The sequence below is a fragment of the Paroedura picta genome, chromosome 5 (assembly GCF_049243985.1).
Source record: "Paroedura picta isolate Pp20150507F chromosome 5, Ppicta_v3.0, whole genome shotgun sequence".
NCBI lineage: Eukaryota > Metazoa > Chordata > Lepidosauria > Squamata > Gekkonidae > Paroedura > Paroedura picta.
Genome location: NC_135373.1, coordinates 8,297,105 through 8,322,777, shown reverse-complemented (window position 1 = coordinate 8,322,777; position 25,673 = coordinate 8,297,105). Strand labels below are relative to the sequence as shown.

General features: G+C 47.3%; 2 long non-coding RNA genes across 2 annotated transcripts; one reads left to right on the top strand and one right to left on the bottom strand.

The window, feature by feature from the left end:
• Positions 1-23,809, bottom strand: LOC143837000 (uncharacterized). The gene is made up of 5 exons (XR_013230885.1): positions 23,710-23,809; positions 20,545-20,694; positions 2,579-2,648; positions 2,085-2,141; positions 1-1,500 (listed from the first exon to the last, which is right to left on the bottom strand). It is a non-coding gene; the product is annotated as an uncharacterized LOC143837000 (long non-coding RNA).
• Positions 13,478-13,887, top strand: LOC143837002 (uncharacterized). Its single transcript, XR_013230887.1, has 3 exons — positions 13,478-13,538; positions 13,651-13,737; positions 13,831-13,887. It is a non-coding gene; the product is annotated as an uncharacterized LOC143837002 (long non-coding RNA).
• Positions 23,810-25,673: the final 1,864 nt, after the last annotated feature.

The window sequence follows — 25,673 nt, the reverse complement described above, 5'->3', positions numbered from 1 at the left end:
GTTTAATCTTTCAGAATCTCCCAAAGGAGGTTACACCAGCTGAAGATAAAAGAAGGCGGGGCCAGCGAATTCAGGAAAAACTTAAAGATTTCAAATCAGTGGTAATATTTCTGAATTTCCTCTTGATACAGAGACACAACTTGCATGAATAGCCATGTACAAATGTCTCAAGGCCAGGAATTGTTTTCCTCCAGCCCCAAATAGTTGTTGGCGATTGGTTAGAGATACTGTAGAAATAAACTAGAGAAATTGTCAAAGGTTTTCACAGTCAGAGTCATCTGGGTATTGTGGGTTTTCCAGGCTCTGTGGCCGTGGCCTGGCAGGTTTGGTCTTTGATGTTTTCTCACTGTTCCCACAGAGAAATCCCCATCCTGATGTGCCCTACCTCTGACGATGCCAGCCACAGTTACTGCCGAAATGTCAGGGATTAAAACTACTGGGCCAAAAAGACTCTGGCTCTTGTTGAGGCCAGCCAAATATCTCTGGGGAAAGGGACCACTAGCCTGTTAGTATTAGCTGAGCACAAGGCTCTTCTGGGATGTACTCAGAGAGATGGTCCTATAGGACAGGGTCAGCCATAGCTTCCCACACAAAGGGATTGGGGCCAGTGCTGGGAATCTTTAGACCTCTGGCTTAAGCAAGGTCTCCGTCAGCCTTCTGTGCGGAAGAATGGCTGCTGAAGTGGAGCTGACAATACGGAATTGGATGAGAAATCCATGTTCCCACCCAGTTAAGGGGATCTTGATGTGTTGTTGACTGGGTATGGCTGTCTGGAGTGGCCAACCATTTTTTCCCTTGTCCCAGAACCCTTGGTTTGTTCCGAAAATTGGAAGGACAATACAGGCAGACCTTTTAGAAAGGAGGGAGGCCCTCTTTGCTAAGGTAGGTTTTTCTAATATTATGATGTTTCCTAAAAAGGAGGAAGAATCAGCAGTTGTAGGGTCGAATTTGTGTGCAAGTAGAACCTCGTTTCCACTGACATTTAGGTGGGACCAGGACTCACGTGCATAGTGCCTTACCGGCTGTGTCGGTCCTGCCTGCTTCCTTTATGCTGTGCACAGTGCAGAACCCACATGGGCTTCTGGGGCAGTCACATCTGCCTCCCGCCCACCCTCCACCACATCAACATTATACATTCTGGGATTCAGGCCCTTTTCAGGCCCTGCATTGCAGGTTCTCTGACCTCTCTGGTTTGGAACTTCCAATCATCTCCCCTAGTTGGGTCGCAGTCTTCTTTCACAGATCAGGCACAGTCCAAGAGGTGCTGATCCTGGTGCTGGCTGGGGGAGTTAAAAGGCCAACGGCTGCTTGGAAGAGACCCTTTGTTCCTCCCTGGCTGTCGCCTCCCACTGCTGACCACTGCTAGGATCCAAAATACAGGCAGACCACACAGTTCCGGCTGGCTGCCAGTAGGCCGGTCAGCCATTCCCTAGTTAAAGGTTCCCAGAAATCTGGTGCGGGAAAGATGTTTGTCTGTCTTCAGGGCTGAAGGCTGGCTTCCTGGCAGAAAAAACAATACAGAGTTAGAAGGCAGATCCATGTTCTGACCCAGCTGAGGCCACCTTGAAATGTCCATGATGGGAATTGGTGTTTGTGAGTTCCATACCTGGAGTGACCAATATTTTTTTCTCTTTGTACCAGAAACCGTGGATTGCGCCACAATATGAAAGAAACAAAACAGGGGATGACAGAAGATATACTATCTATAGAGAGGTAGATCTAAAATTATTCTTATGTTTCTTGGAAAACAGGAGGAAGAGTCAGCAACATTGGGGTTAAATATTTGTGCTCAGGAGAACCTCATTTTAGGTTCTACCTCAGCATCAGGCCATTCCTAAAATGCCAGGATCCCACCCAGTCGTTATTCTGGGGCCTGATTTGGATCAGGACTCAGAAATGTGCCTGATTTCAGGGGCCTGTTGACAGCCCTGGCAAACCCACTAGATGCCTAGTCTGGACAAGACAGGAAACATGGCTGCTGGGCAGAAAAGGCATACTGAGCTAGGAGTCAGAGCCATATCCTGACATGGCTGAGGGCATTCTGAAATGTTCATGATGGGAATTTGTGTTTGCGAGTTCCATACCTGGAGTGATCAAGAATTTTTCCTCTCTGCACCAGAAAGTGTGTATTCCACCACAATCTGAAAGAAAAAATGCAGGGGATGAAAGAAAGAGCAACATCTATGGACAGGTAGATCTTCTAAAATTATTATTAGTTTTCTTAGAAAAGAGGTAGAAGAGTCAGAATATTGGGGTTCAGTTTTTGTGCTCAGGAGAAACTGATTTTTGGTTCTACTTTGGCAGCAGGTCATTCCTAAAATGCCAGGATCCCACCCACCCAGTCTTTGTTCTGGGGCCTGATTTGGATCAGGACTCAGAAATGTGCCTGATTTCAGGGGCCTGCTGACAGCCCTGGCAAACCCACTAGATGCCTAGTCTGGACAAAACAGGAAACATGGATAAGCACCAGTTAGAAGAGTGTATGAACATTGGGGCAAGGGTAGCCAGCGGGTGTCATCTCAAACTCAGAAGGACAGAAACAGGGGAGAGAAAATCTGCTCCCACTCAAACAACTCACCTCTCTGACACACATAGAATGAATGAATCTCAAAACAGCACAATCTGCACAGCCTGGAGCCTCAGATTCCCTGTGAATGAAGAAGAGAGTTGGTTTTTATACCTTCTTTTCACTCCCTGAAGGAGACCCAAAGCCGCTTACAATCTCCTTCCCTTCCTCTCTCCTCGACAAAGATAGATTCACGCGGGTAGCCCTGTTAGTCTCAAGCTGCAGCAGAATTGAGTCCTGTAGCACCTTTAAAACCCACAAAGATTTATTCCAGGCGTGAGCTTTCATGTGCAGGAATCGTTCCTCTGACAAAATGGAACAGGAATCATGAGGATGCAGATATATAGAAAGAGTAAATAAGTGGCAAATCGGTAAACTGTGTCATAGTATCCACATTATGCCATAGGAGACTTCTTTGCTCAAACAGCTAATCGGTCCTCTTGAGTTCAGTTGTAGTTCACAAAAACATGGGCGAAATTAAACTGCTCATGTTAGAAGACAGAGCCCTGTTCCAACCTGGCTGAGGGCACCCTGGCCTGTTCCTGCTGGGGTGGGATGCTTGGGAAATCCACATCTAGAATGGCCCATGCTTTTTCTCATTAGCAGAAGACTAGGAGCATCCCACAACTAGAACGGAAGACGACCAAGGAAAACTACTTCCAAAGAAGAAGCGCCATGTTGGCCCAGGTGTGTCTTCAAAAATCATTACGTTCCATTCAAAGCAGGAGGAAAAATCAGCAGGGGTGGGGTGGAATTCGTTCCCGTAGTCAAACCTCGTTTTCAGGGATGTTTAGAAGGGTGACGATTCCAGAATGGTCTAGATATTGGTCTTTTAATGGGGGTCTGGTTTGGATCCATACTGAGAGATGTCCCTCAGGGATGTCCCTCCTTTTAGGGCTCAATGATGCCCTTGGCAAATACATTGGACACCCTGGCTTGACAGAATAGTGAACATGGGAAAGCACCAGTTAGTAGAAACATGTGTGCAAAAAATATAGGTAGCCTTAAACTCCCATTCAGTGATCCTCCAAATAATGCTTTGCGTGCAGAAATGGCCTCAGTCTGCCTTTGATGGTGGAAAGTGGCAGCCAGTTGGAGTGTTTGTTTCCCTCTCCCAGAAGCCTTTCTTAGGACCGGAGATCAAAAGAGGGAGTGCATTGAACGAGCATCTCCGCAAAAAGAATGGGGCTTCCACACAAGTAGACCTTCTGAAATTATTACGTTCCTTCGAAAACCAGGGGAAGAATTGGGAGCAGACGGGTTGCATTTGTTTTTGGAGAAGAACCTTGTTTTCTGTGATATTTAGGAGGGTGGTCATTCCCAAATAGGCAAGTCTCCCCCCCCCCCACCCCAGTTTTGGTCTCTGATTTCGATTAGCACAGAGGCATGTGCCTGATTTTGACACCCTCATAACCCCGGGAAACAGGTTGGATGGCCAATCTTGGCACAGCAGGGAACATGGATAAACACATGTATGAAAACAGGGGCACAGGTAGGTCTTGCGAGACTCTTGGGAAAGCCAGTGTAGGTCATCCCAAACAAGGAATAACACAACCAAGAGTGTGACCATCTGTAACAACATCATTTTCTTACACTGTGTTTTAATAGTAGAGCAGATTGACTTTCAGAACAGCACTGTCTGCACCTCCTGGTGCCTCAGTCTCCATGTCAACACGTTTAGACTCATTTAGGGGAGAGGAAAGACGTGCCCATTCAGAGACCAGGACAATCTGAGGAATGGCAAGAACCAGGGAGGATGACCAAGCTAGGCCTTAAGAGAGACACTCTTTCAATGGGGAGAAAACAGGGCAAGGGATGGAGAAGGGGTCAGGGGGGAACCAGGGTCCAGAACATGGAGACTTCTCAATGGCAACAACTGAAGCGCATGGGTCACCAGTAGCGACAGAAGACCTGCAAGATCCGCCTTGCATCCCTGTGAGAAATGCAAACTATGCATGAAGACAATAAAAGATCCAAGAGCACTCTGCGGTTTGGTGTGGGGTGACGGAAGAAGCGTTACACATTCTAGGAAGCAGAGATCCAAGGACCAAGGTTTCAGAACCTTCCCTGAGGGCTACTTCTCAGGAGTTTTTAAGCCCCTGGTAAAAAGGGATAAAACTGTTTCAAATAAGTATAGAAGTCAGGATCTGAACACTCTAATTCTTGACCCATGATAACTCTTTCAGATTCAGGAACGATACAGAATAGTGATGTTGGAGCGTCAAAAGAGGATGAAAGAGGGCCAGCAACTCCTGGAAAGACTCAGGGAAACTGATTTATTGGTAACTTCTACAAAGTTCCTTTTAGGCGCAGAGAGGGGAAAAGCAGGAATCAAAGCCTACAGAAGCCGCCAATCCGGCCTCTTTTTCCCTTAACACCTGGGGGGGGGGTGGCTGAATTTGGGGTCTGGTAGTTTGGAGACAGATTAAACCAGTGGTTCTCTACCTGGGGGCCGGGACCAGGGGCTGGGAATTGGAAGGGCTAGACGGTCCAATGCAGTCAGGCTAGAAGTTCATCATGGCAATAGTTTAAACAGGATAGTTTATAAAGACCATGGTTAACTTAAAAAACCCTATAACCTGGGACTAGAGAGGTAGGAATTGTCAGAGTGGGTAAGATGCTTTTTTTAGTAGGGTGACCAGACTCTGTTTTGGAGGGGCAGGCTAGCCTGACCTCATCTGACCTCAGAAGCACAGCCCTGATTAGGACCCGGATGGGAGACTTCCTAGGAAAGCCAGGGGCTCTGCACAGAGGCAGGCAACGGCATCCTGCAGGGGGTGGCCAAGCTGAGGCTCTCCACATGTCTATGGACTACAATTACCATGAGCCCCTGCCATGCACTTCATGGACATCCAGAGAGCCAGAGGTTGCTGCCCCCACCCCCCGGGGATGAATGCTGCCTTGATTGTTGGGAGAAAAGGGCTTTGTGGTTTCTCCTAGTCTCAGACTTGAAAGGGGGCCTCTCTCTATCAGAGAGTTCTAGGGATAGACAGGCCAGTCCCCGAAGACCCTTCTGCCTCTACTTGATGGCTCTCCCTCTGAAGGAGAGCAGGTTTCTCAAACAGGTTTCAGGAGACCCTGGGAGGGATTCCCAAATGAGTGGGAGTTACCTTATTTATGTTCCATTTTTAAACATGCTAAATATTCATGGGGTGAGATCACCACGAGGGGCTGAGAGTTCCAGAATTCGGCCTTTTACAAGACAGCTGAAATGGTCTACAGGCTGGTCATTGAAGGAGTCACACTGAGGGAACAAGAGTCCAAAGACTCCGTTCCCGACCACAAGTGGAAACTTTCTTTCACAGATTGATCAGCTGTGGCAGGAGCCAGCAATGCCCAGTTTTGCAGAAGATCCAGCAGAGCCGACATTAGATGAAAATTATGGGATTCCATCTTCATCGGAGGAGAATCCAGGGCCAAGCAGCCAACCTGTGGATGTGGGTAGCACCGCGAAAGGTTCCCCCATTCCACACAAGTAGATCTTCTGAAATTATTACGTCCCATTGAAAGCCAGGGGAAGAATTGGGAGCAGACGGATTGAATTTGTGTTTGGAGCAGAACCTTGTTTTCTGTGACATTTATTTATTTATTTATTTATTTATTTATTTATTTATTTATTTACTTACTTACTTACTTACTTACTTATTTACTTACTTATTTACTTACTTACTTACTTACTTATTTACTTACTTATTTACTTATTTATTTACTTACTTACTTATTTACTTACTTATTTACTTACTTATTTACTTATTTATTTACTCACTTATTTACTCACTTATTTACTCACTTATTTACTCACTTATTTATTTATTTATTTATTTATTTATTTATTTATTTATTTATTTATTTATAGTTGGATTTATATACTGCCATTCGACAAAAGGTTTCACAGCGGTTCACAATAAAATATAAAATCAAAGTAAAATCACATCCAATCCCATAAATACCCCATTATTACAATAAAAAGATGGCATTCTATTCTTTCCCACTTTCCCCGCTTGTTCAGAGAGAGGTTGGACATTAATTCTGTAAGAGAGGGAGGAGAGAAAGACTGGCCGATGGATTAGGGATCTTGGATGGAACCCGGGCTCTGCCCTGGCCTCAACCATACGCCTGGCGGAAGAGCTCTGTCTTACAGGCCCTGCGGAAAGATGGTAGTTCCGACAGGGCCCTTAGCTCCTCCGGGAGCTCATTCCACCAGGTTGGGGCCAGGACCGAAAAGGCCTTGGCACTGGTCGAGGCCAGGCGAACGTCCCGGGGGCCCGGGACAGTCAGTAGATTCATACCCACAGAACGGAGAGCCCTGTGAGGGGCATAAGCAACCAAACGGTCCCGCAGGTAAGTAGGACCCAAGCCGCATATGGCCTTAAAGATTAATACCAACACCTTAAACTTGACCCGGAAACAGACTGGTAACCAATGGAGATGACAGAGTGCCAGCTGAATATGGGCCCTCCAAGGTGTCCTAGTGAGGACCCTAGCTGCCACATTTTGTACCAACTGTAACTTCCAGATCAGAGTCAAGGGTAGGCCTGCGCAGAGCGAGTTACAGTAGTCTAGTCTGGAAGTGACCGTTACATGGATCACAGTGGCTAGGTGTTCCCAGGACAGGTAGGGCGCTAGTAGCCGGGCCTGGCGAAGATGAAAAAAAGCCATCTGGGCTACTTTCGTGACTTGAGCCTCCATAGACCGGGAGACATCAAAAGTCATCCCCAAGTTCCTGACCACTGGTGTAGATGTTAATTGTACACCATTCAGGCATGGGAGGCGCGCTTACTGATCCTGGCCTCTTCTGCCCAGCCACAGGACCTCCGTCTTGGAGGGGTTGAGTTAGGAGGGTGGTCATTCCTAAATAGGCAAGTCTCCCCCCTGGCTTTGGTCTCTGATCTCGATCAGGCCAGAGGAATGTGCCTGATTTTCAACCTCCTTACAGCCCTGGGAAGCAGGTTGGATGGCCAGTCTTTACAAAGCACGGAACATGAATGAACACATGTATGAATATAGGGGCCAGGGGAGCTCTTACAAAACTCTTGGGAAAGCCAGTGTAGGCCATCCCAAACAAGGAATAACACAACCAAGAGTGTGACCATCTGCTCCCCCTGTAACAACATCACTATCTTACACTACATTTTAATAGGCAAGAAGATTGAATTTCACCACAGCCTGCACCTCCTGGTGTCACAGTCTCCATGTAAACATGTTTAGACTCATTCAGGGGAGGGGAAAGATGTGTCCATTCACAGACCAGGACAGTCTGAGGAATGACAAGAACTGGGGAGGATGACCACACGAGGCCGTCCGAGAGACACAATTTCAATCCATAGAAAACAGGTCAAGAGATGGAGAAGGGGCCAGGGGGACAACCAGGGTCCAGAAAATTGAGATTCATCAATGGCAACAACTGAAGCGCATGGGTCACCAGTGCTGAATGAGGACATGCAAGATCTGCCTTGCGCCCCTGTGAGAAATGCAAACTATGTATGAAGACAACAAAAGATCGAAGAGCACTCTGCGGTTTGGTGTGGGGTGACTGAAGAAGCGTTACACATTCTAGGAAGCAGAGATCCAAGGACCAAGGTTTCAGGACCTTCCCTGAGGGCTACTTCTCAGGAGTTTTTAAGCCCCTGATAAAAAGGGATAAGACTGTTTCAAATAAGTATAAAAGTCAGGATCTGAACACTCTAATTCCTGACCCATGATAACTCTTTCAGATTCAGAAGCAACAGAGAATAGAGAAGTTGGAGCGTCGAAAGAGGATGAAAGAGGGCCGGCAACTACTGAAAAGACTCAGGGAAACTGATTTATTGGTAATCTCTACAAAGTTCCTTTTGGATGCAGAGAGATGAAAAGCAAGAGTCAAAGCCTACAGAAGCCGCCAATCCGGCCTCTTTTTCCCTTAACACCTGGGAGGTGGCTGAGGTTGGGGTCAGGTAGTGTGGAGATAGATTAAATCAGTGGTTCTCAACCTGGTGGTCGGGACCAGGGGCTGGGAATTGGAAGGACTAGACCAGGGTTAGTCAAACTGCGGCCCTCCAGATGTCCATGGCAGGGGGCTCCTGGGAATTGTAGTCCATGGACATCTGGAGGGCCGCAGTTTGACTACCCCTGGACTAGACAGTCCAATGCAGTCAGGCTAGAAGTTCATCATGGCAATAGTTTAAACAGGATAGTTTATAAATATGACGGTTAACTTAAAAAACCCTATAACCAGGGAATAACCTGGAAAGGGGGGAGCTTTCTGAGTAGCTAAGTTGTATTTTTAGTACCGTGGCCAGACCATGACTTGGAGGGGCAGGCTAGCCTGACCTCATCAGAAGCACAGCCCTGATTAGGACCCGGATGGGAGACTTCCTAGGAAGGTCAGGGAACGGCATCCTGCAGGGGGTGGCCAAGCTGAGGCTCTCCACATGTCTATGGACTACAATTACCATGAGCCCCTGCCATGCACTTCATGGACATCCAGAGAGCCAGAGGTTGCTGCCCCCCCCCGGGGATGAATACTCCGTTGACTGTTGGGAGAAAAGGGCTTTGTGGTTTCTCCTAGTCTCAGACTTGAAAGGGGGCCTATCAGAGAGTTCTGGACAAGAGTCCAGAGACTCCGTTCGCGACCACAAGTGGAAACTTTCCTTCACAGATTGATCAGCTGTGGCAGGAGTCTGAAATGCCCAGTTCTGCAGAAAATGAAAGGACTCCCGATCCAGCAGAGCCGACATTAGATGAAAATTATGGGACTCCATCTTCATTGGAGGACACTGCTGGGCCAAGCAGCCAACATGTGGATGTGGGTAACACCTTTAAAGATCCCCCATTCCACACAAGTAGATCTTATGAAATTATTATGTTCCTTTGAAAGCCGGGGGAAGAATTGGGAGCAACGGGTTGAATTTGTGTTTGGAGTAGTCCAAAGACTCCGTTCCCAACCACAAGTGGAAACTTTCCTTCACAGATTGATCAGCTGTGGCAGGAGCCTGAAATGCCCAGATCTGCAGGAAATGAAACGACTCCCGATCCAGCAGAGCCGACATTAGAAGAAAATTATGGGACTCCATCAGAGGAGGATCCAGGGCCGAGCAGCCAACATGTGGATGTGGGTGACACCTCGAAAGATCCCCCATTCCACACAAGTAGATCTTATGAAATTATTACGTTCCTTTGAAAGCCAGGGGAAGGATTGGGAACAGACGGGTTGAATTTGTGTTTGGAGTAGTCCAAAGACTCAGTTCCCAACCACAAGTGGAAACTTTCTTTCACAGATTGATCAGCTGTGTCCCGATCCACCCAGGCCCATATTAGAATCAGATGGAAGGACTCCACCATCGGAGGACACTGCAGGGCCAAGCAGCCAACATGTGGATGTGAGTAACACCTCGAAAGATCCCCCATTTCACACAAGTAGATCTTCTGAAATTATTACGTTCCTTTGAAAGCCAGGGGAAGGATTGGGAACAGACGGGTTGAATTTGTGTTTGGAGGAGTCCAAAGACTCCGTTCCCAACCACAAGTGGAAACTTTCTTTCACAGATTGATCAGCTGTGTCCCGATCCACCCAGGCCCATGTTAGAATCAGATGGAAGGACTCCACCATCGGAGGACACTGCACGGCCAAGCAGCCAACATGTGGATGTGAGTATCACCTCAAAAGATCCCCCATTTCACACAAGTAGATCTTCTGAAATTATTACGTTCCTTTGAAAGCTAGGGGAAGGATTGGGAACAGACGGGTTGAATTTGTGTTTGGAGTAATCCAAAGACTCTGTTCCCGACCACAAGTGGAAACTTTCTTTCACAGATTGATCAGCTGTGTCCCGATCCACCCAGGCCCATATTAGAATCAGATGGAAGGACTCCACTATCGGAGGACACTGCAGGGCCAAGCAGCCAACATGTGGATGTGAGTAACACCTCGAAAGATCCCCCATTCCTTAGAGAAAGAAACCAAGGACAACAGGTAGACCCAGGTTCAAAGGGAAACAGCATCTATAATGGATGGCTATTTGGGTCGAAGGGATACTACTAGGCAGTGTTTTCCCCTGAATGTCACCTCATCTGTTCAAGCCAATTATAAGGGCCGAACTAGGACTGACATTTCCACAGACTGCTGGGAGCTTGCCATCCCCTTCCCATCCTCTCCCCAAAACAAAAGCCCTGTTAGGTAGGTGGGGGTGAGAGAGCCCTGTGAGAACATCTCTGACAGCACTGTGAGTAGGCCAAGGACACCCAGCTGGCTGCATGTGTAAGAGGACTGAAGAATCAAGCCCAGCTCTCCAGATCAGAGGACACCGCTCTCAATCTTAACACAAAGATGGCTTAGAGTTGCCCCCTGTTTCCCACCAAGGATTCTCTCCCCTTTCCAGTTGTTTGTATAGTCTAAAGTTTTGTGCCACATTCAAGAAGCCCCCATTACCAAGGTTTCCATCCCCATGCTTTCTCTGAGAGAACAGTTCTCTCTGTGACTAGTCCATGGTCACCCGGCTGGCTGCATGTGGAGGAGGAGTGGAGGAGAGGAAGGGCAGCCAGACCGCACAGGCAGCCACGACCCCACTCACCTTGGCAGGGACATCTGGTTGTGAATCGTTGAGTTTAAGGCCATGCCCTTGTCCTGAAGGGTCCCCGGCTTCCAAGAGAGGGGTCTCCAAGGCCATCCTTGGGCTCAGCCACAGGAGGTGCGGCTGCCCTTAACAGAGGTCGGTGACTGATAGGATAGCTGGGTTCAACTACGTGAAAGGGAGGCATGTTGAAGGAGGGGGGGGCACTTGTTTGCTGCAGCTGTAGAGTCAAGCGCCGATTCTGCACACCTTGGACAAAGCATTTTCAATGCACTTTCCAGATAAGTCTGTGTTTTGCACAGGAAAATTCAGCGGCAGACACGCCTGGAAGGTGTGTTCTCCAACGTGTGTGGACTAGGAGTCCTGCACTGGGAACGGGGGCTTCAAATAGCGGGGAAGGAGTTTCCCCTTCAGTATCAGGGATCATTTTCTGGCAGGGAGGGCTGTTTGTGAACGGAGGGGGCTGCCTCGGAGGGTGGCCAACTCTTTTGCGGGAGACTGGCTTGGGTGAATTTAATTCCCCCAGACATGGGAAGGGGGCTAGTTCGGATGGCCCTCTGCGGTCTCTTGGAGCTCTGTGGGGTTCTGATTCAGCAGTTGCCTCCCCTTCTTAGGGTCTCCTTTGGGCTTGTAGTGCTAAGAATTTTGTGGCACTGAAAAGTTTATCCTCTTTGCTCCTCCCTCACAGCCATTCAACATGGAAGGAGATAGCCAAGGCAGGGGGGCTGCAGACAATGAAGACAAAACAAAGGAACAACTGGCCCCGGAGAGGGAACAGGGAGGCCCCACAGCTGAGCATGCTGGTAAGAGATGTAGCAACCAAGAAGGCAAGCCCACTGACCACCCTCCAAAGAACTCACCTTCCTTTTTGAAACCAGCCCCTAAGGAAACCCAGAATTTAAACCAATACCATGCACATCAGGCCAATGGACACCTCATGATCGGTTGTAATGTCCAGGAAGGGGAGAGGAGAGGAGGAAGCCTGAGAGTTCATGCACCCCAAGGCACATTGGCCTCTATTAACAACCCAGTAAAGGTGCACTCTCTAGGATAGAGACTGGTCCATGTGGAGGCTCTTTTTACTCTCCCAAAGAGCCACCCTCCTGCGAAATGCACCTGTGCCTTAGAGTAGCGGTCCCCAACCTTCTTGTAGTCAGGGACCGCCTCCGAGGGTGGAAGAGAGCCGCCCGCCATAGCTGCACGTAAACGCGCATGCGCATTTGCGTCGCTGGCGTGCCGGTGGACGTGCCTGCCTCTTCCCCCCTTCTCACTGCGGGGGGGGGGAGGCAGGCGCGGCCGCTGGTGGCCCGGTACCATGGCCTTTGCGGCCCGGTACCGGGCCGCAGACCGGGGGTTGAGGACCCCTGCCTTAGAGGGTTACCAGGCACAAAATGTACAAAAGTACCTTGAACAGAGCTTTGGAAGAAGAGAACATCAGAGAAGGCATGTTAGATCAGGCCCATGGCTCCTCAGATCTAAAGCTCATGGTGGCAGTGGGCAAACCCCAGGTGCCATCAGGAGGTCCTCCAGTGGGACCCTCCCACTGTGGCCCACGAAGCACCAAGGAGGAAGAGCCTCCCTTCCCCAGATAGAGCCTTCCACCCATACCTTGGGGGGAAGAGCCACTCCTGGGCCTCTACTCCAATCTCTCTAGAGGCTGCCGATGCTTAGAGCCACCCCCAATTCCTGTGGCAGGAAATTCCACATGTCAATTCCTCTTTGGGTGAAGAAGGACTTCCTGCTGCTCAGCAATTTTATTGGTCCCCTTCTGTCCCGTGACCCTTAATCCTTGTTTCTCCAAGGGAAGGAGCCCTGACCTCTTTCACCTTTCTTCCTAGGGAGAGTGCTCCATCCCCTCCATCATTCCACCTGCCCTTTCCTGCCCCTTTTCAATGCCACAATACGTTTCCTGAGGTCTAATCACCAAAACTGTACATGGTGCTCAAATGAAGCCATGTCATAGATTAGGACAGGGGGGAAATTTGTTTCAGTCCCCTTCCAAATAATCCCCTGGTCCACACTGGCCTTTCTTTAGTTGCCTTCACACCTTTTCAGGGAGTTCTCTATCAAGACTCCGAGATCCTTCCATCCCACTTCGGACTCCCTCAACGTATAGTTCTAAGTTAGGCTTTTTGGCAAGAGTATGCAGGACTTTGCCCTGGCCCACCTTGAACCTCCTTGGCCATTGTTGCTCTCTCTCCCACCTGTGAGAAAGATCTCTGGAGCACCTCACAGTCCTCCCCGAACAACCTCGTGTCACCTGCAGATTTAGCCCCTTCGCTGCTCCCTCCCAACTCCCCAGGGGCTCTTTGCAGTGGGTTGTGGATTGTCCAACTGACTCTGGCCACTTTCATCCACCACAGGGATTCCTGTCCCAGCTGCAGAGGAGCCAGCAGGACCTCAGGGGCAGGCCGGAGGCTCTAGTAAGTGACTCCATCTCCACTCCCACAAGAAAACACCCAGCATGTGTGAGCAAGCAAAGTGCTCCGTGCACAGATGGGCCCAGTGTCCTCATTTCAGTGTCCTCCCCTGCAGGGCCTGAGAGGGACATAGCAACGAAAGAGGACCTCCTGCAGCTGATCTCCGCTCTGGGCTCAGTGGAGCAGCGTGTGCTGGGCAGAGGTAAGTGGCTCCCCATCCCGCCCTCTGTGTTCCATGGGGCCATTTGATTGGCCAGAGGAGTCTCAAGCATTCCTGTTTTCCCTTCCTTTGCAGTCTCAGCCATGGAGAACCGCATGGCCAGAAACTCGCAGGGCTTGCGCGCATTAAGACGGGAAGTGCATGCCCTGCGCGCTCAAGCGGCAGCCCAGCAACAGCCCAGACTGAACATCCAATTTGTACAGAACTCTCTCAAAATGCTTTTTGTCAATAGCCCCGTAAATAGATTCAATATTGTGTTTTATTAATGTTCTAAGGTTGTTTAATAATGTTCTAAGGTTTTTTATTAATGTTCTAAGGTTTCTTATTAATGTTATAAGGTTTTTGTTTATTAATGTTTAGTCTGAATTTAAATTGAATTACTGTTTCTGCACACACTTGTTTGTTTTACTTTTTTCATTACGGTTGTTATGGATTAAGGCTGCAAGACTAAACTTCTGACTTACCAGCGACTGTCAGTTGAGGCTGCCTCAGGTGAGGCTCAGGGGATCGCTACACAAAAGGGTGCCTTCCAGGTGAACTGAGTACAATTTGGGGGCAGTGTGGCTCCTGGCATATTCTGGCAGCTGTAGGAAGACCTCCCGAACGGCATGCTGGGGGTAGAGCCCTCCTTTCATGAGGTCATGGTGATGGGGGCAACAGAAAGTTCTATCTATCTATCTATCTATCTATCTATCTATCTATCTATCTATCTATCTATCTATCTATCTATCTATCTATCTATCTATCTATCTATCTATCTATCTACCTACCTACCTACCTACCTACCTACCTACCTACCTACCTACCTACCTACCTACCTATCTATCTATCATCTATCCATCCATCCATCCATCCATCCCATAGTTTTGTAGCCTGCCACTCTCTGGGGACTCGTGATGGGGTACAATATAAACATGACAAAACCCCATCCCATCACAAAACAACAAAACATCAAGAGGGTCAAACAAGATTGACGGTAGAATCCCTCCCCCCATCTTGCAGCCATCCACCTCCCAGGGTGGGGTATGCTCGATGTTATTACGTAACCTGAGGAAGGGTCCCCATTGCTTCTGGCTCTGACCTCAACCAAAGACCTAGTGGAAGAGCTCCATTTTTCAGCCCTGTGGAACTGTGATTTCTCCGTCAGAGTCCTCAGCTCTCCTGGGAGCTCATTCCACCAGCCCGGGGCCAGGACTGAAAAGTCCCTGGACCCGGTTGAGGCCAGGCATGCATCTTTGGGATCAGGTATCTCTATTAGATTAGTACCTGCAGAACAAAGTGCTCTGTTGGGGGCATAAGGAGACAAGTGGTCCCTTAGATAGGCAGGGCCCAAGTTGCAAATGGCCTTAAAGGTTAACACCAAGACCTTGAACTTGATCTGGGCCAGCATAGGCAACCAATGCAGCTGCCTCAGCACAGGCTGGATGTGGGCTCTCCAATGTGTGCCAGTGATGACCCAAGCAGCTGCAATAGGAGTTTTGGGGATTCCTGGGAGATGCAGATGAAATACATTCAACCCCTGACGGTCGCCGCCACCCGTGCCTTTCATGAGCCGATCCCACCCGTCACATTCGGCGCCCACCCACCCTTCTCCCCGGCCGGTAATTTGCCCAATGTTATAAATGGGCTTTAATTCTAGTCACCCAATAACCTATTAACAAATATATTAAAAACTAATTCTCACCCATTTGGGAAACCCTTCCATCAAGAAACCCCAGGGTTTCACAAAACCCTGTTTGAGAAAGCCTGGCTTAATAGCTTAACAACAACCCTTCAAAGTTGACTTCAGCAGATCACTTGTTGATTGCAATTCCAACCGTCACAATCTCCCACAGAACTAGCACATATGAGGGCCATCTGGCCAGTTTCTGAGATGGCTGCATTTTTCCCTCTTCTGGCCAGTTGCAAGGAGATAATTTTTGTTTCACATGGAAGGAACATGGTTGAGGCCAGTTTCCAATGATGTTCTGCCTTTAAAGGCAAGGAATTTGCATGTCTAGCCTTGCGGCTGATATTAATTCTCCATTTCAACCCAAAAGGAACATGGATGTTGCCTTTGGATGCCTTTTCCTCTTACTTTGAATGGTACCCAAGAACCTATTGATTTTCTGGACTTGTCCCTTTATTTGGATGTACATCTGGCACTCAAGATTAAGCCTTGTAGGAAGAGTGTGGCCTAGAATTCACGACTCCATTATAGGTCTCACCATCCAGGACATCTTTGGGGCAGATGTTGAGGTTGAAATGTCACACCTCCAGTATGGCTGATTTCAGTTCTGCAGGGAGCACTTTAAGGGGCCAATTCCAAGATGGGGGTTATCCCAAACACATAATTGAGGGAGCTGAATGCAGAGTTTCAGAAAGGCCCGGAGATACTCTATGAAGAACAGCTGACAAAGCTAAAGGTCCTCAGAATCTTGGTTACCTGCTTCTGTGAATATACTCCCATGCTAAAGTCTATTGACTTGCAGGAGCCCATTATGTGCTGGAATAAGACACGACACACCAATGTTGGGTATAAACATGGCCACAGCTTTATTACCTCCCCATGGGAGGGTTGGCGCAGCATGGGAGAGGGAGCCTGACCTAGCAGTCAGCGGACTGCACCAAAGCCCACAGAGTCCAGAGGCGCCCTGGAGATCCCCACCATTCTCAGCCGGGAGAGCATCTTCCCCTGCCTTCTGAAATCTGCCCTAGGGAGGCCCGAACCTCAGGAAGTCCGATCACTCATGGGACTCCCTGCCAACAGCACTTGGACCTCTGTAGCAAGGCCTGTAGTGGGTAGAGGAAAGCTCCGAACACCCTGGAGCCTCCTTGTCCCAGAGAAAGAGGGCCCAACCTCATCCAATCACACAGAGTAACATTTGGAAATGGGAGGGGGGGGTACACACAATGTAATGAAATCATTAACAGGCAATATTTCTAACTCAGCAAGGGGGTTAGCTTTTTCTGGCCCAAACAGGGATGCCAGCCTCCAGGTGGGGCCTGGGGATCCCTCAGAATGAGAATTCATCTCCAGACTGCAGAGATCAACACCCCTGGAGAAAATGGCCGGTTTGGAGGGGACTTCATGGGAAATGGGGCCAGCACTCTAAACCTGGCAGTGCACAGACCCTGCCAAGGACTATCTGAAGCTCCATCTATGGTGTAGGGTGGCCATATAACATCTTGGGCCAGGAAAAAGTGGCCTGACCTAGTGGGTCATTCTCTGAGCTGAGTTGCCACTTTCTGTTTTGAAATGTTTGCTTCTTCGAGCCTCTGAACATGTGCAGAAATCCGATTCTAAAGTTGGTATTTTTCTGAGGGATTGACAGACAGGAAAAGCTATACCCATTAAACCCAATCATTTCCCCAGTTTTCAGAAAGGACACTCCTAATCCTCCCAACCATTAACTCCCAATTTGCCTTCTCTCAAGCCAGCTGGGTGTCGTGGTTGGGAGTGTGGATGTTCTGGGGGGTGGGCTGTATGGCATTGTACCCCACTGAGGTCCCTGCCCATCCCACCTCCATCCCCAAATCTCCAGGTGCTTCCTGTTAAATCTGTAGGTTCTGAGGCCAGGACACTGGGAGTCCATTTCAGCTCTTTATTGCCCGCAGCTCTAAGGAACCGAGAACCAAAACTGAACTGCAGAACACCCCCTCAAAAAAAATTAATACAAACACACACACACGCACACAGACACACATATATATACAAGTTAGAACAGTAGCAGAATCCTACCAGCCCCAACGCCGCGCATTTTGCGTTCGATGCGTTCTATGAAACTTTTTGTTGCTCCATATAGACCAAATTTTTAATCAAGAACCCCCCCCCCCCCGGGTAATGGTGTCCCGCTTTACCAATGTTAAAATCTGGTCACCTTACTATATATCCTAATGTTTCACACACACACACACACACACAGCACAGCACCAACACCCATTGGCCCTTTGCCCCTGGAAGGTGCCACTTTTCCAGAGCACCTCATTCCGTCTCACTGTTTCGGAGTCCAAATGCAATTTTAAAAAAATCAGATTTTCTGCACCACCTAAACCCATATGTCCCTCCCTTGCGATCTGGCAGAAATGCCTCATGCTTGAACAGCACAGTACTCAAGTGTAGGACTCCCACATTTATCGTTCAGAACAGATCCCCTGGGGTACCTGAATGTGTGCAGAACCTCTGAACTGCTGGGCAGACATGGAATAAACAGGAAGCATTTGGGTAGTAAAAGGACCACTGTGCAAAATATAAATCTTAAATGTTGGTTGAGGTCAGTCACTTCCCATTGGCCCCTGAGCCTCCCTCCCATGAGAACCACTAGCGATATGTCCATCCTACGGGGCCATCAGTATGTTACAATTAAAATTGGATGTTCTCACCATGTTTGTTCCATTCTGTTACTGTTCTGCTGTTATGACTCTTTCACTATTGTTCAGTTGATCATGTCATCTGTACTTGTTCTCTCCAGTTCCATGTAAACTGCCCTGAGCCTCAGAGGAAGACAGTATATAAATATAATAAATAAATCCATTGGGTTTGTTTATTTATTTTCCAGTTTGTATGCTGCCCTTCCCCAGGGCGCTCAGGGGGGCTCACAACACATAAGGCCAGACTTAGATGTTATTTCTTGGCCTCCACCATAGGCCTGGCAGAACAGCTCTGTCTTACAGGCCCTGCAAGACTGTCGAAGGCCCCAAGAGGCCCAGATCTCATTGGGCAGAAAGTTCCACCAGAACTCTCATTTTGGACCTGTCCTCAGAGAAGCACATAGAAAGATTCACCAATAGCCAGGGGAGGAATAAAAAATATTTTATTTATTTCTTTGTTTGTATGTATCCTTACTTAATTACTTATTTATTACTTAAATTTTAGCCCTCCGCTCTCCAGAGACTCATGGCAGGTTACACATACAGATAACACCCGGATAAAAACCAAGCAACACCCTATAAAACAGACAAGGAGGCGGCATAATTCCCCCCCCCCCCCCGGCCCGGCAAACAGCAAACCGCCTCTGGGGATAGGTTTGCACGATGTTACTGTGTAGCCCAAGGAGGGGCTCCTGTTGTTCCTTGACTTGGCCTGAATCAAATATTTGCTGGCTGAGGATGCTACTATGAACACCCTGCTGGACCAGAACTAGTCATAACAGACTAAATAAATTTTAGTGTTGAAAATTGTCAAAATGTGTTATTTGTGTTTGCATGCTGTGAAAGTTGGACCATAAGGAAGGCTGAGCGTCAAAGAATGGAGGCTTTTGAACTCTGGTGCTGGAGAAGACTCTTGCGAGTCCCTTGGACTGCAAGGCGAACAAACCGGTCAGTCCTAGAGGAGATCAGCCCTGACTGCTCCTTAGAAGGCCAGATCCTGAAGATGAAACAAATATTTTGGCCACCTCATGAGAAGGAAGGACTCCCTGGAGAAGAGCCTAATGCTGGGAGCGATTGAGGGCAAAAGAAGAAGGGGACGACAGAGAATGAGGTGGCTGGATGGAGTCACTGAAGCAGTCGGTGCGAGCTTAAATGGACTCTGGGAAATGGTAGAGGACAGGAAGGCCTGGAGGATCATTGTCCATGGGGCCGCGATGGATCGGACACAACTTTGCACCTAACAACAACAGCAACAAAAACAAAATATCTACATGCATCTGAACAATTAGCCTCTGGTGAAGATGTGTTAGATGGAACCAAATTAGCTCAACGTCTAAACATTTTGGCATTATTGGTCTATGCCCTTAGATGTTTTATGTGTGCCAAATAGATATCCTTTTATGTTTTTTGAACACTTGAGCTCTTATAATAGACTGTTTATATCTTTCTAAAATTGATTTGATCCCTAATCGTTTTGGTTTTTGCTGGTATTGTCACATGACCAGGTCAGATATCTACAGGTAAATGTACAGCTGGCACACCTGGTGAAAGAGGGTTAAAACCAATAGAAGTTCAGGAAACCCTTCCCCCCCCCCCACTTAGTTCCTTGGAACGGTTTAAATTGTAGATCAGCCACTGAAATAGGATTAATAGGGTTGCCAGCTCCAACATGAGAATTTCCTGGAGATTTGGAGTGGGGACAGCCTAAGGAGAGCATGGAAGGGTTTGCCAAATGGATGGGAATTTTTAATATATATATATATTTAAATATTACCACCCTCTGAGGAAGCATATTCTGTCTACAAACAGCCCTCACTGTCAGAATATGCTTTCCAGTATTTAAGTAGAACCTCCTTTCTTGTACTTTGACTCCCCTGCTCCTAGAGGGTTACAGTAGATCTCGTCCCTACCACAGGGGGGTGGGAATGACAAAGGGCTTGGAGTCTCAACTCCATGTTCCTCTCCCACAAGTGCTCCAGGGAGACGGCTCCTTTAGATTCCAGAGGCACCGCAAAGTGGGTCAAGGGCTAGAATGGACTCCCACTGGGACAGATGCAACTTAGAGATCTTCTCTGAATGTTGCGTGGTTGAGGGGGGTTCCCAGCTCCTTTCCTGGCCGTTCAGGAGATGAAGAAACCTTGGCAAATGACCCACTTGACAACTTCCAGCCAAACAGCCTCATGATGTGATGGCACTCTTTCGCCATGTTTTGGACCCCTCCTACAGGTTTCCTTCTTACAGGGGTAAGAAATCAAGCAATGTGATGCAACTCAGTCATGTGATATTTTGACTAGGGGAAAGGTGTAGAAAACCCAGGTAAGTGGTGTGGAAAACCCGTGTTGAAAACCCACGTGGGAACTATCCCTTGCAGTGAAGTGAACTTGTCTGGAGCTAGAGGCGTATTCCAAGCATTGTGTTACTTCCACGCAGGACACCTACCTTTGCAAAGCACAGCAAAGATCAGAACTCTTAAAGTAGCCAAGAAGGAGGCTGGATTCATCACCTTCCAGGGGGGATACATGCTTTGCTGGTGCTGCCTCTTCCCCAGCATCCGTTTATAAGTTTCTTTCTGGGGCAGGCACTCTGCAGCTGAGGAAGAAGGAAAGTGGGACAATAAAGAGATGAGGATATATAAGTCATAGAGCTCCTTAGAGTAGTGGTTCTCAACCTGGGAGTCAGTACCCCTTTGGGGGTCGAACGACCCTTTCACAGGGGTTGTGCCAGGGCGACAAGCTCTTCTCTCCAAGGGGGTCCCAAAGTGGACAACATCACTTCCATTTTAGCTGCACAACAGCCTTGTGGAGTAGATTGAGATAGAGTGTTCATCTACCTGGAGCAGCGCAGAAAAGCAAGATGGGCATGGGGGGACAAGAGGCACAACTGAACTGAGAAACCCTGGGAAAAAATCCAATTTATATACAATCATGAACACTGGCTCTTCACACCATTGGTCAGTTTTGGTTTATTTTCTGTGAAATAACACTTACATAATTTTATGGTTGGGGGTCACCACAACTTGAGGAGCTGCTTTAAAGGGTTGCAGCATTAGGAAGGTTGAGAACCACTGACTTAGAGCATCCTTTCTCAACTTTTTTTACTGGGCCAGTTTGGTGTAGTGGTTAGGAGTGTGGACTTCTAATCTGGCATGCTGGGTTCAATTCTGCACTCCCCCAGGTGCAGCCAGCTGGGTGACCTTGGACTCGCCACGGCACTGATAAAGCTGTTCTGACTGAGCAGTGATATCAGGGCTCTCTCAGCCTCACCCACCTCACAGGGTGTCTGTTGTAGGAAGAGGAAAGGGAAGGCGACTGTAAGCCGCTTTGAGCCTCCTTCAGGTAGAGAAAAGCTGCATATAAGAACCAACTCTTCTTCTTCTTCTTACTACTAAGAGAAACCCCTGAAAATTCTTCAGGTTCCAAGAAACCACAGAAGTGGTGCGATCATGCAGAATATAGTTATGAAACATAGCTGTGTATATGCCCACCCCTTTCCACCCCCTCCTGGCCCATCATTGGCCATTGATGGAGGGTGGGTTGACATGACCATATATGGTCATATCACCCCATAAATGTTTAACAAATTTTAAAAATAAATTAAAAATTAATTAACTCCCACCCATTTGGGAATCTCTTCCTGGTCAGTCAAGAAATACCAGGGTTACACAAAACCCTGGTTGAGAAAGCCTGTCTTAGAGCTTCTAAGCGTGTATGCAAAATACCGGGACATTCCGCATATGCCGGGGGATTCCCTCCTTCTTGCATATAGGGGAAGTGCCAAGGCATACTGCCCCAACGCAATGCCTGGCAGTAGCCTGGTGTGGTTGTTGCCATGCATAATGGGTCTATGGAAGGAAAGCAGGAGGGGAACCACTGTCAGAAAATTTGGGGGAACAGCAACTGGAAAGCAACCAGAATGCTGAAGGAAGCAAAATAAATGCAGACCAAAAAATAAAACCCAATGGATATGCATGGTGAAAGAGAGGGAGAACACCCATGCATAATAGGCCAAAATGGGAAATGCAAATGAACCCTTGATACAGCCTCAATTTAAGATTACAATCATATATATATAAAGGAAACATTGAGTTGCCAGGAAATGACTTTTCTGTTAGTCTACTTTCCACCATTGACAAACCATGCAAAACATTTGACCTCTGATCTTAAAAACTTAGTTTCCAATAATAACTTTGGACTGGAACAAATAGGTTTTGGTAAGAGAAATGCTACTTTGGATCACTGCATTGTCCTATCCTTTTTCAGTGAGAAATATATATGAAACTAAAAAGGGACAAATTCTTCTCTGCCCTTATTGATCTAAAATTAGCCTTTGACTCAATATCCAGGAGGAAGCTGTGGATAACATTAGTAAACAAAAATTGATCAGCAATCATTATATTTTCTAAAACAACTTCACCATAACCATTATTGCCAAATTAAATTCTCTGTTGAGGGAAACATCTTGAAGGTTCCAATAAATATGTGGGTGAAGCAAGACTATATCCTTGCTCCACACATATGTAACCTTTTTCTTAGTGATTTATCTGTTCGCTTTGAATAAGTGAATGCCCATCCTCCCTCAGGAGGCAAGAGACCGATTTTTATTATACACAGATGACATAGTAATCCTATCCAAACTGTGAGTGGGCTTATTTTGCTATCCTTGAACAGTCACTGATTATTGTAATAAAAACCTGCTAAAAATAAAGCTTGATGAAACTAAGATTGTGGTCTTTGCCAAAACTCATTCCACTGGCAGGTAAACAGAAATCAGAACAGGTAAATCAATTTAAATATTTAAGCATAAATTTAAGTTATAACAGCAAATCTGTAAGCCACAGAGGAAAGGTTATTAATGTCGTGAAAGACCCTTTGGCTCTTTTAAACAAGGTTTATCACCAGAAAGGCAACAAAAACTAACCAGCTGCCTTAAAAGTATATAACACTAAAACAATCCCACTGATTAATTAATAGTTAATTAGTTAAATAGTGTGTGGCAAACCATAATCTAGTTGCAAAATTTGGATAACAGAAACTAGAAACTAGAGCTTGGCTGCAAACCTTCAAATACTGATTAAGGATACATTTCCATGCTTATCCAAAAAGTTTACTATCTAAACTTCTGGGAGAGGAGGAAGTCAGTCAACAACTTTCCAGGTTCACCCCAGCTATCTCTTAAGAAAATAGGTCCAGCTAAATACAGTGGGATGATCAAGCACTCCCCCACCCTCTTCCAAACAGGGAATAGAGAATAGAGAATTCTATGACTTTAGATTAGATAGTCTCCAGGAATACTCTCCAAGAAGTGGCTCTTTGAGCCAGGGTTGGTGCTGCTCATGTTATTAGACCTCACAGCAACAGAGAGACCTAGTCAACAGAGAGATCAGATTTAGAAGGTTGATGAATGACTGCTTAACTGGCCAAAACATTAAGAAGGGTATGCATCTCTCTCTCTCTCTCTCTCTCTCTCTCTCTCTCTCTCTCTCTCTCTCTCTCTTCTCCTATTTCTGTTCTTCAGTATGGCTCCTTCCCTTTCTGCCCCTAGAATTTCCCTCTTCTTCCCGCCTCTGCTTTCTCCCTTCTCCACAGACCCTCCAAGTAGACTTACTTCTATTGCCGCTAGAGAGAGGCTTCCATTGCATTACTGTTCACTACATTTCTGTGACATGAAGTTTGGGAAGAATCTGTTAAAAGATGTGACAGGCGGGCATCAGAAAAAGCAGAAGTGGTAGCAAACAAATTCCGCAAAGAGGTTATCGGGCATGTGGCACGTGGGGAGGGGGGAGAGGAAATATGGTTTTCATAGACATTTCCTCCCCCTCAAATCTTAAGACACTTCCCCCATGTCTTCCCCCCTAATCACCATGTCTGTAATAAGGTGTTTTTTTGGCTTTGCTTCAAGTCCATGGTGGGTAAAAAAATGAAATTTAGGTATGTAAGCCAGATGCCCTTACTAAAGGTCTTTCCTCTCACCATGAGGGCTTCTTAGGCTTCGAGGGGGGGCAACACCTCATCCTCATTCTCAGCAGCTATGGATGCCTCTTCTGTGGCCCTTGACTGGTGCAAACTTGCTATGGCCAAGCACCATGCATGCTGGAGTAAGGGGGCTTCCTTCCTAATCGGTAACGGGGTGAGTTTGGACAGAGTATCCAGAGCTTTTGAGCCTACAGGTACCTTTGGAATTCTGACCCAGAGTGGTGGGGGCAGCCCCAAAATGGATGCCACAAAATGGCAGAATCCACCACAGAATGTCTGCAGATATATAGCTGCTGAGATTAAGCACTGTTTGTATTTAATGAATATTGAAGAGCAATGACTTTTTTGTTACATTGCTGTGTTTTCTGGTCAAACAGCCCATTGGCTTTAAGACCTAAATGGCTGTATATGGGATAGAGAAACCCCAAAATTAAAACTAATTTCCAGAGAGTAGAGATTGGTTCACCAAAAGTCTGCCTTGGAGGGCTAATAGAGTTGTCAAAACCATTTTATTTAACTTACACAGCCAATCAGAACTTATGAGGGCCCACCCAATTTCTGGTGCCAAGAAAACTGTGGGCAGGTGCTAGGAGCCCATAGTCACCATGTTGGTTGGGAGGGGGGCTGACCTATGGGGGAAATGCAGCATTTTGAGATGCTGGGAAGAGACCCAAAAAAGATCTGCACTCCTTGAACATTTCCTTTTTCTCCCTCAGCTTGTCCTGCTGAAGTTCTCTGTTTATCCAGATAGGCTTCTTTAATTCCCTACCACATTTTTGTCAACTTCTGCAGCAGATCTGCAGAGGATGGAAACCTCCATATCTTCATCAGGGAACAACACAAACAGCAGGGAAAGAAGCAGTTGTTTCCCGTGTTTTTCACGGGAAAGTTGCCCTCCATGGTCTAAATCTGCGTGTCCTGAAGGAGAAAGAGTAAGGTAACCAAAATAAGACATTACAACAAAATTGTTTCCTGTGACCAATCATTGCCCTGCCTTTCCAAGAGGTTTGTCAGACATCATGTGATGGCTGGAGAACTAAGATCTTAAAACTAGAATCATAGAACAATAGAGTTGGAAGGGACCTCCTGGGTCATCTAGTCCAGCCCCCCGCACTGTGCAGGACACTCACAACCCTATCGCTCATCCACTGTCACCTGCCACTCCCTTGAACCTTCCCTTAATCAGCCTCTCCATCAGATGGCTATCCAGCCTCTGTTTAAAAATTTCCAAAGATGGAGAAGAGACTACCTCCCGAGGAAGCCTGTTCCACTGAGAAACCGCTCTAACTGCCAGGAATTTCTTCTGGAGGTTTAGAGGCTATCCACTTGAATACGAGCATCATAAGGACTGCGTGGATTAATGTTCTCACCATGGGATGATTTTCCTTCACATTGCTGGGGGGAGGAGGGTAACCACTGAGAGCTCTACTCGAGTCAGCATTTAACAAGAACTCAAAAGCGCTTTAAGAAATCCGGGAACTGTATAATGCGGGGGGGGGGGGGGAGGGTTAAAACTGACCAAGCTTTGAAGAGGCAGTGCGAGCCTAAGCAGAAATTTGGCCCAGATATCATGGTGTCCTGGACTGGCCTGACTAT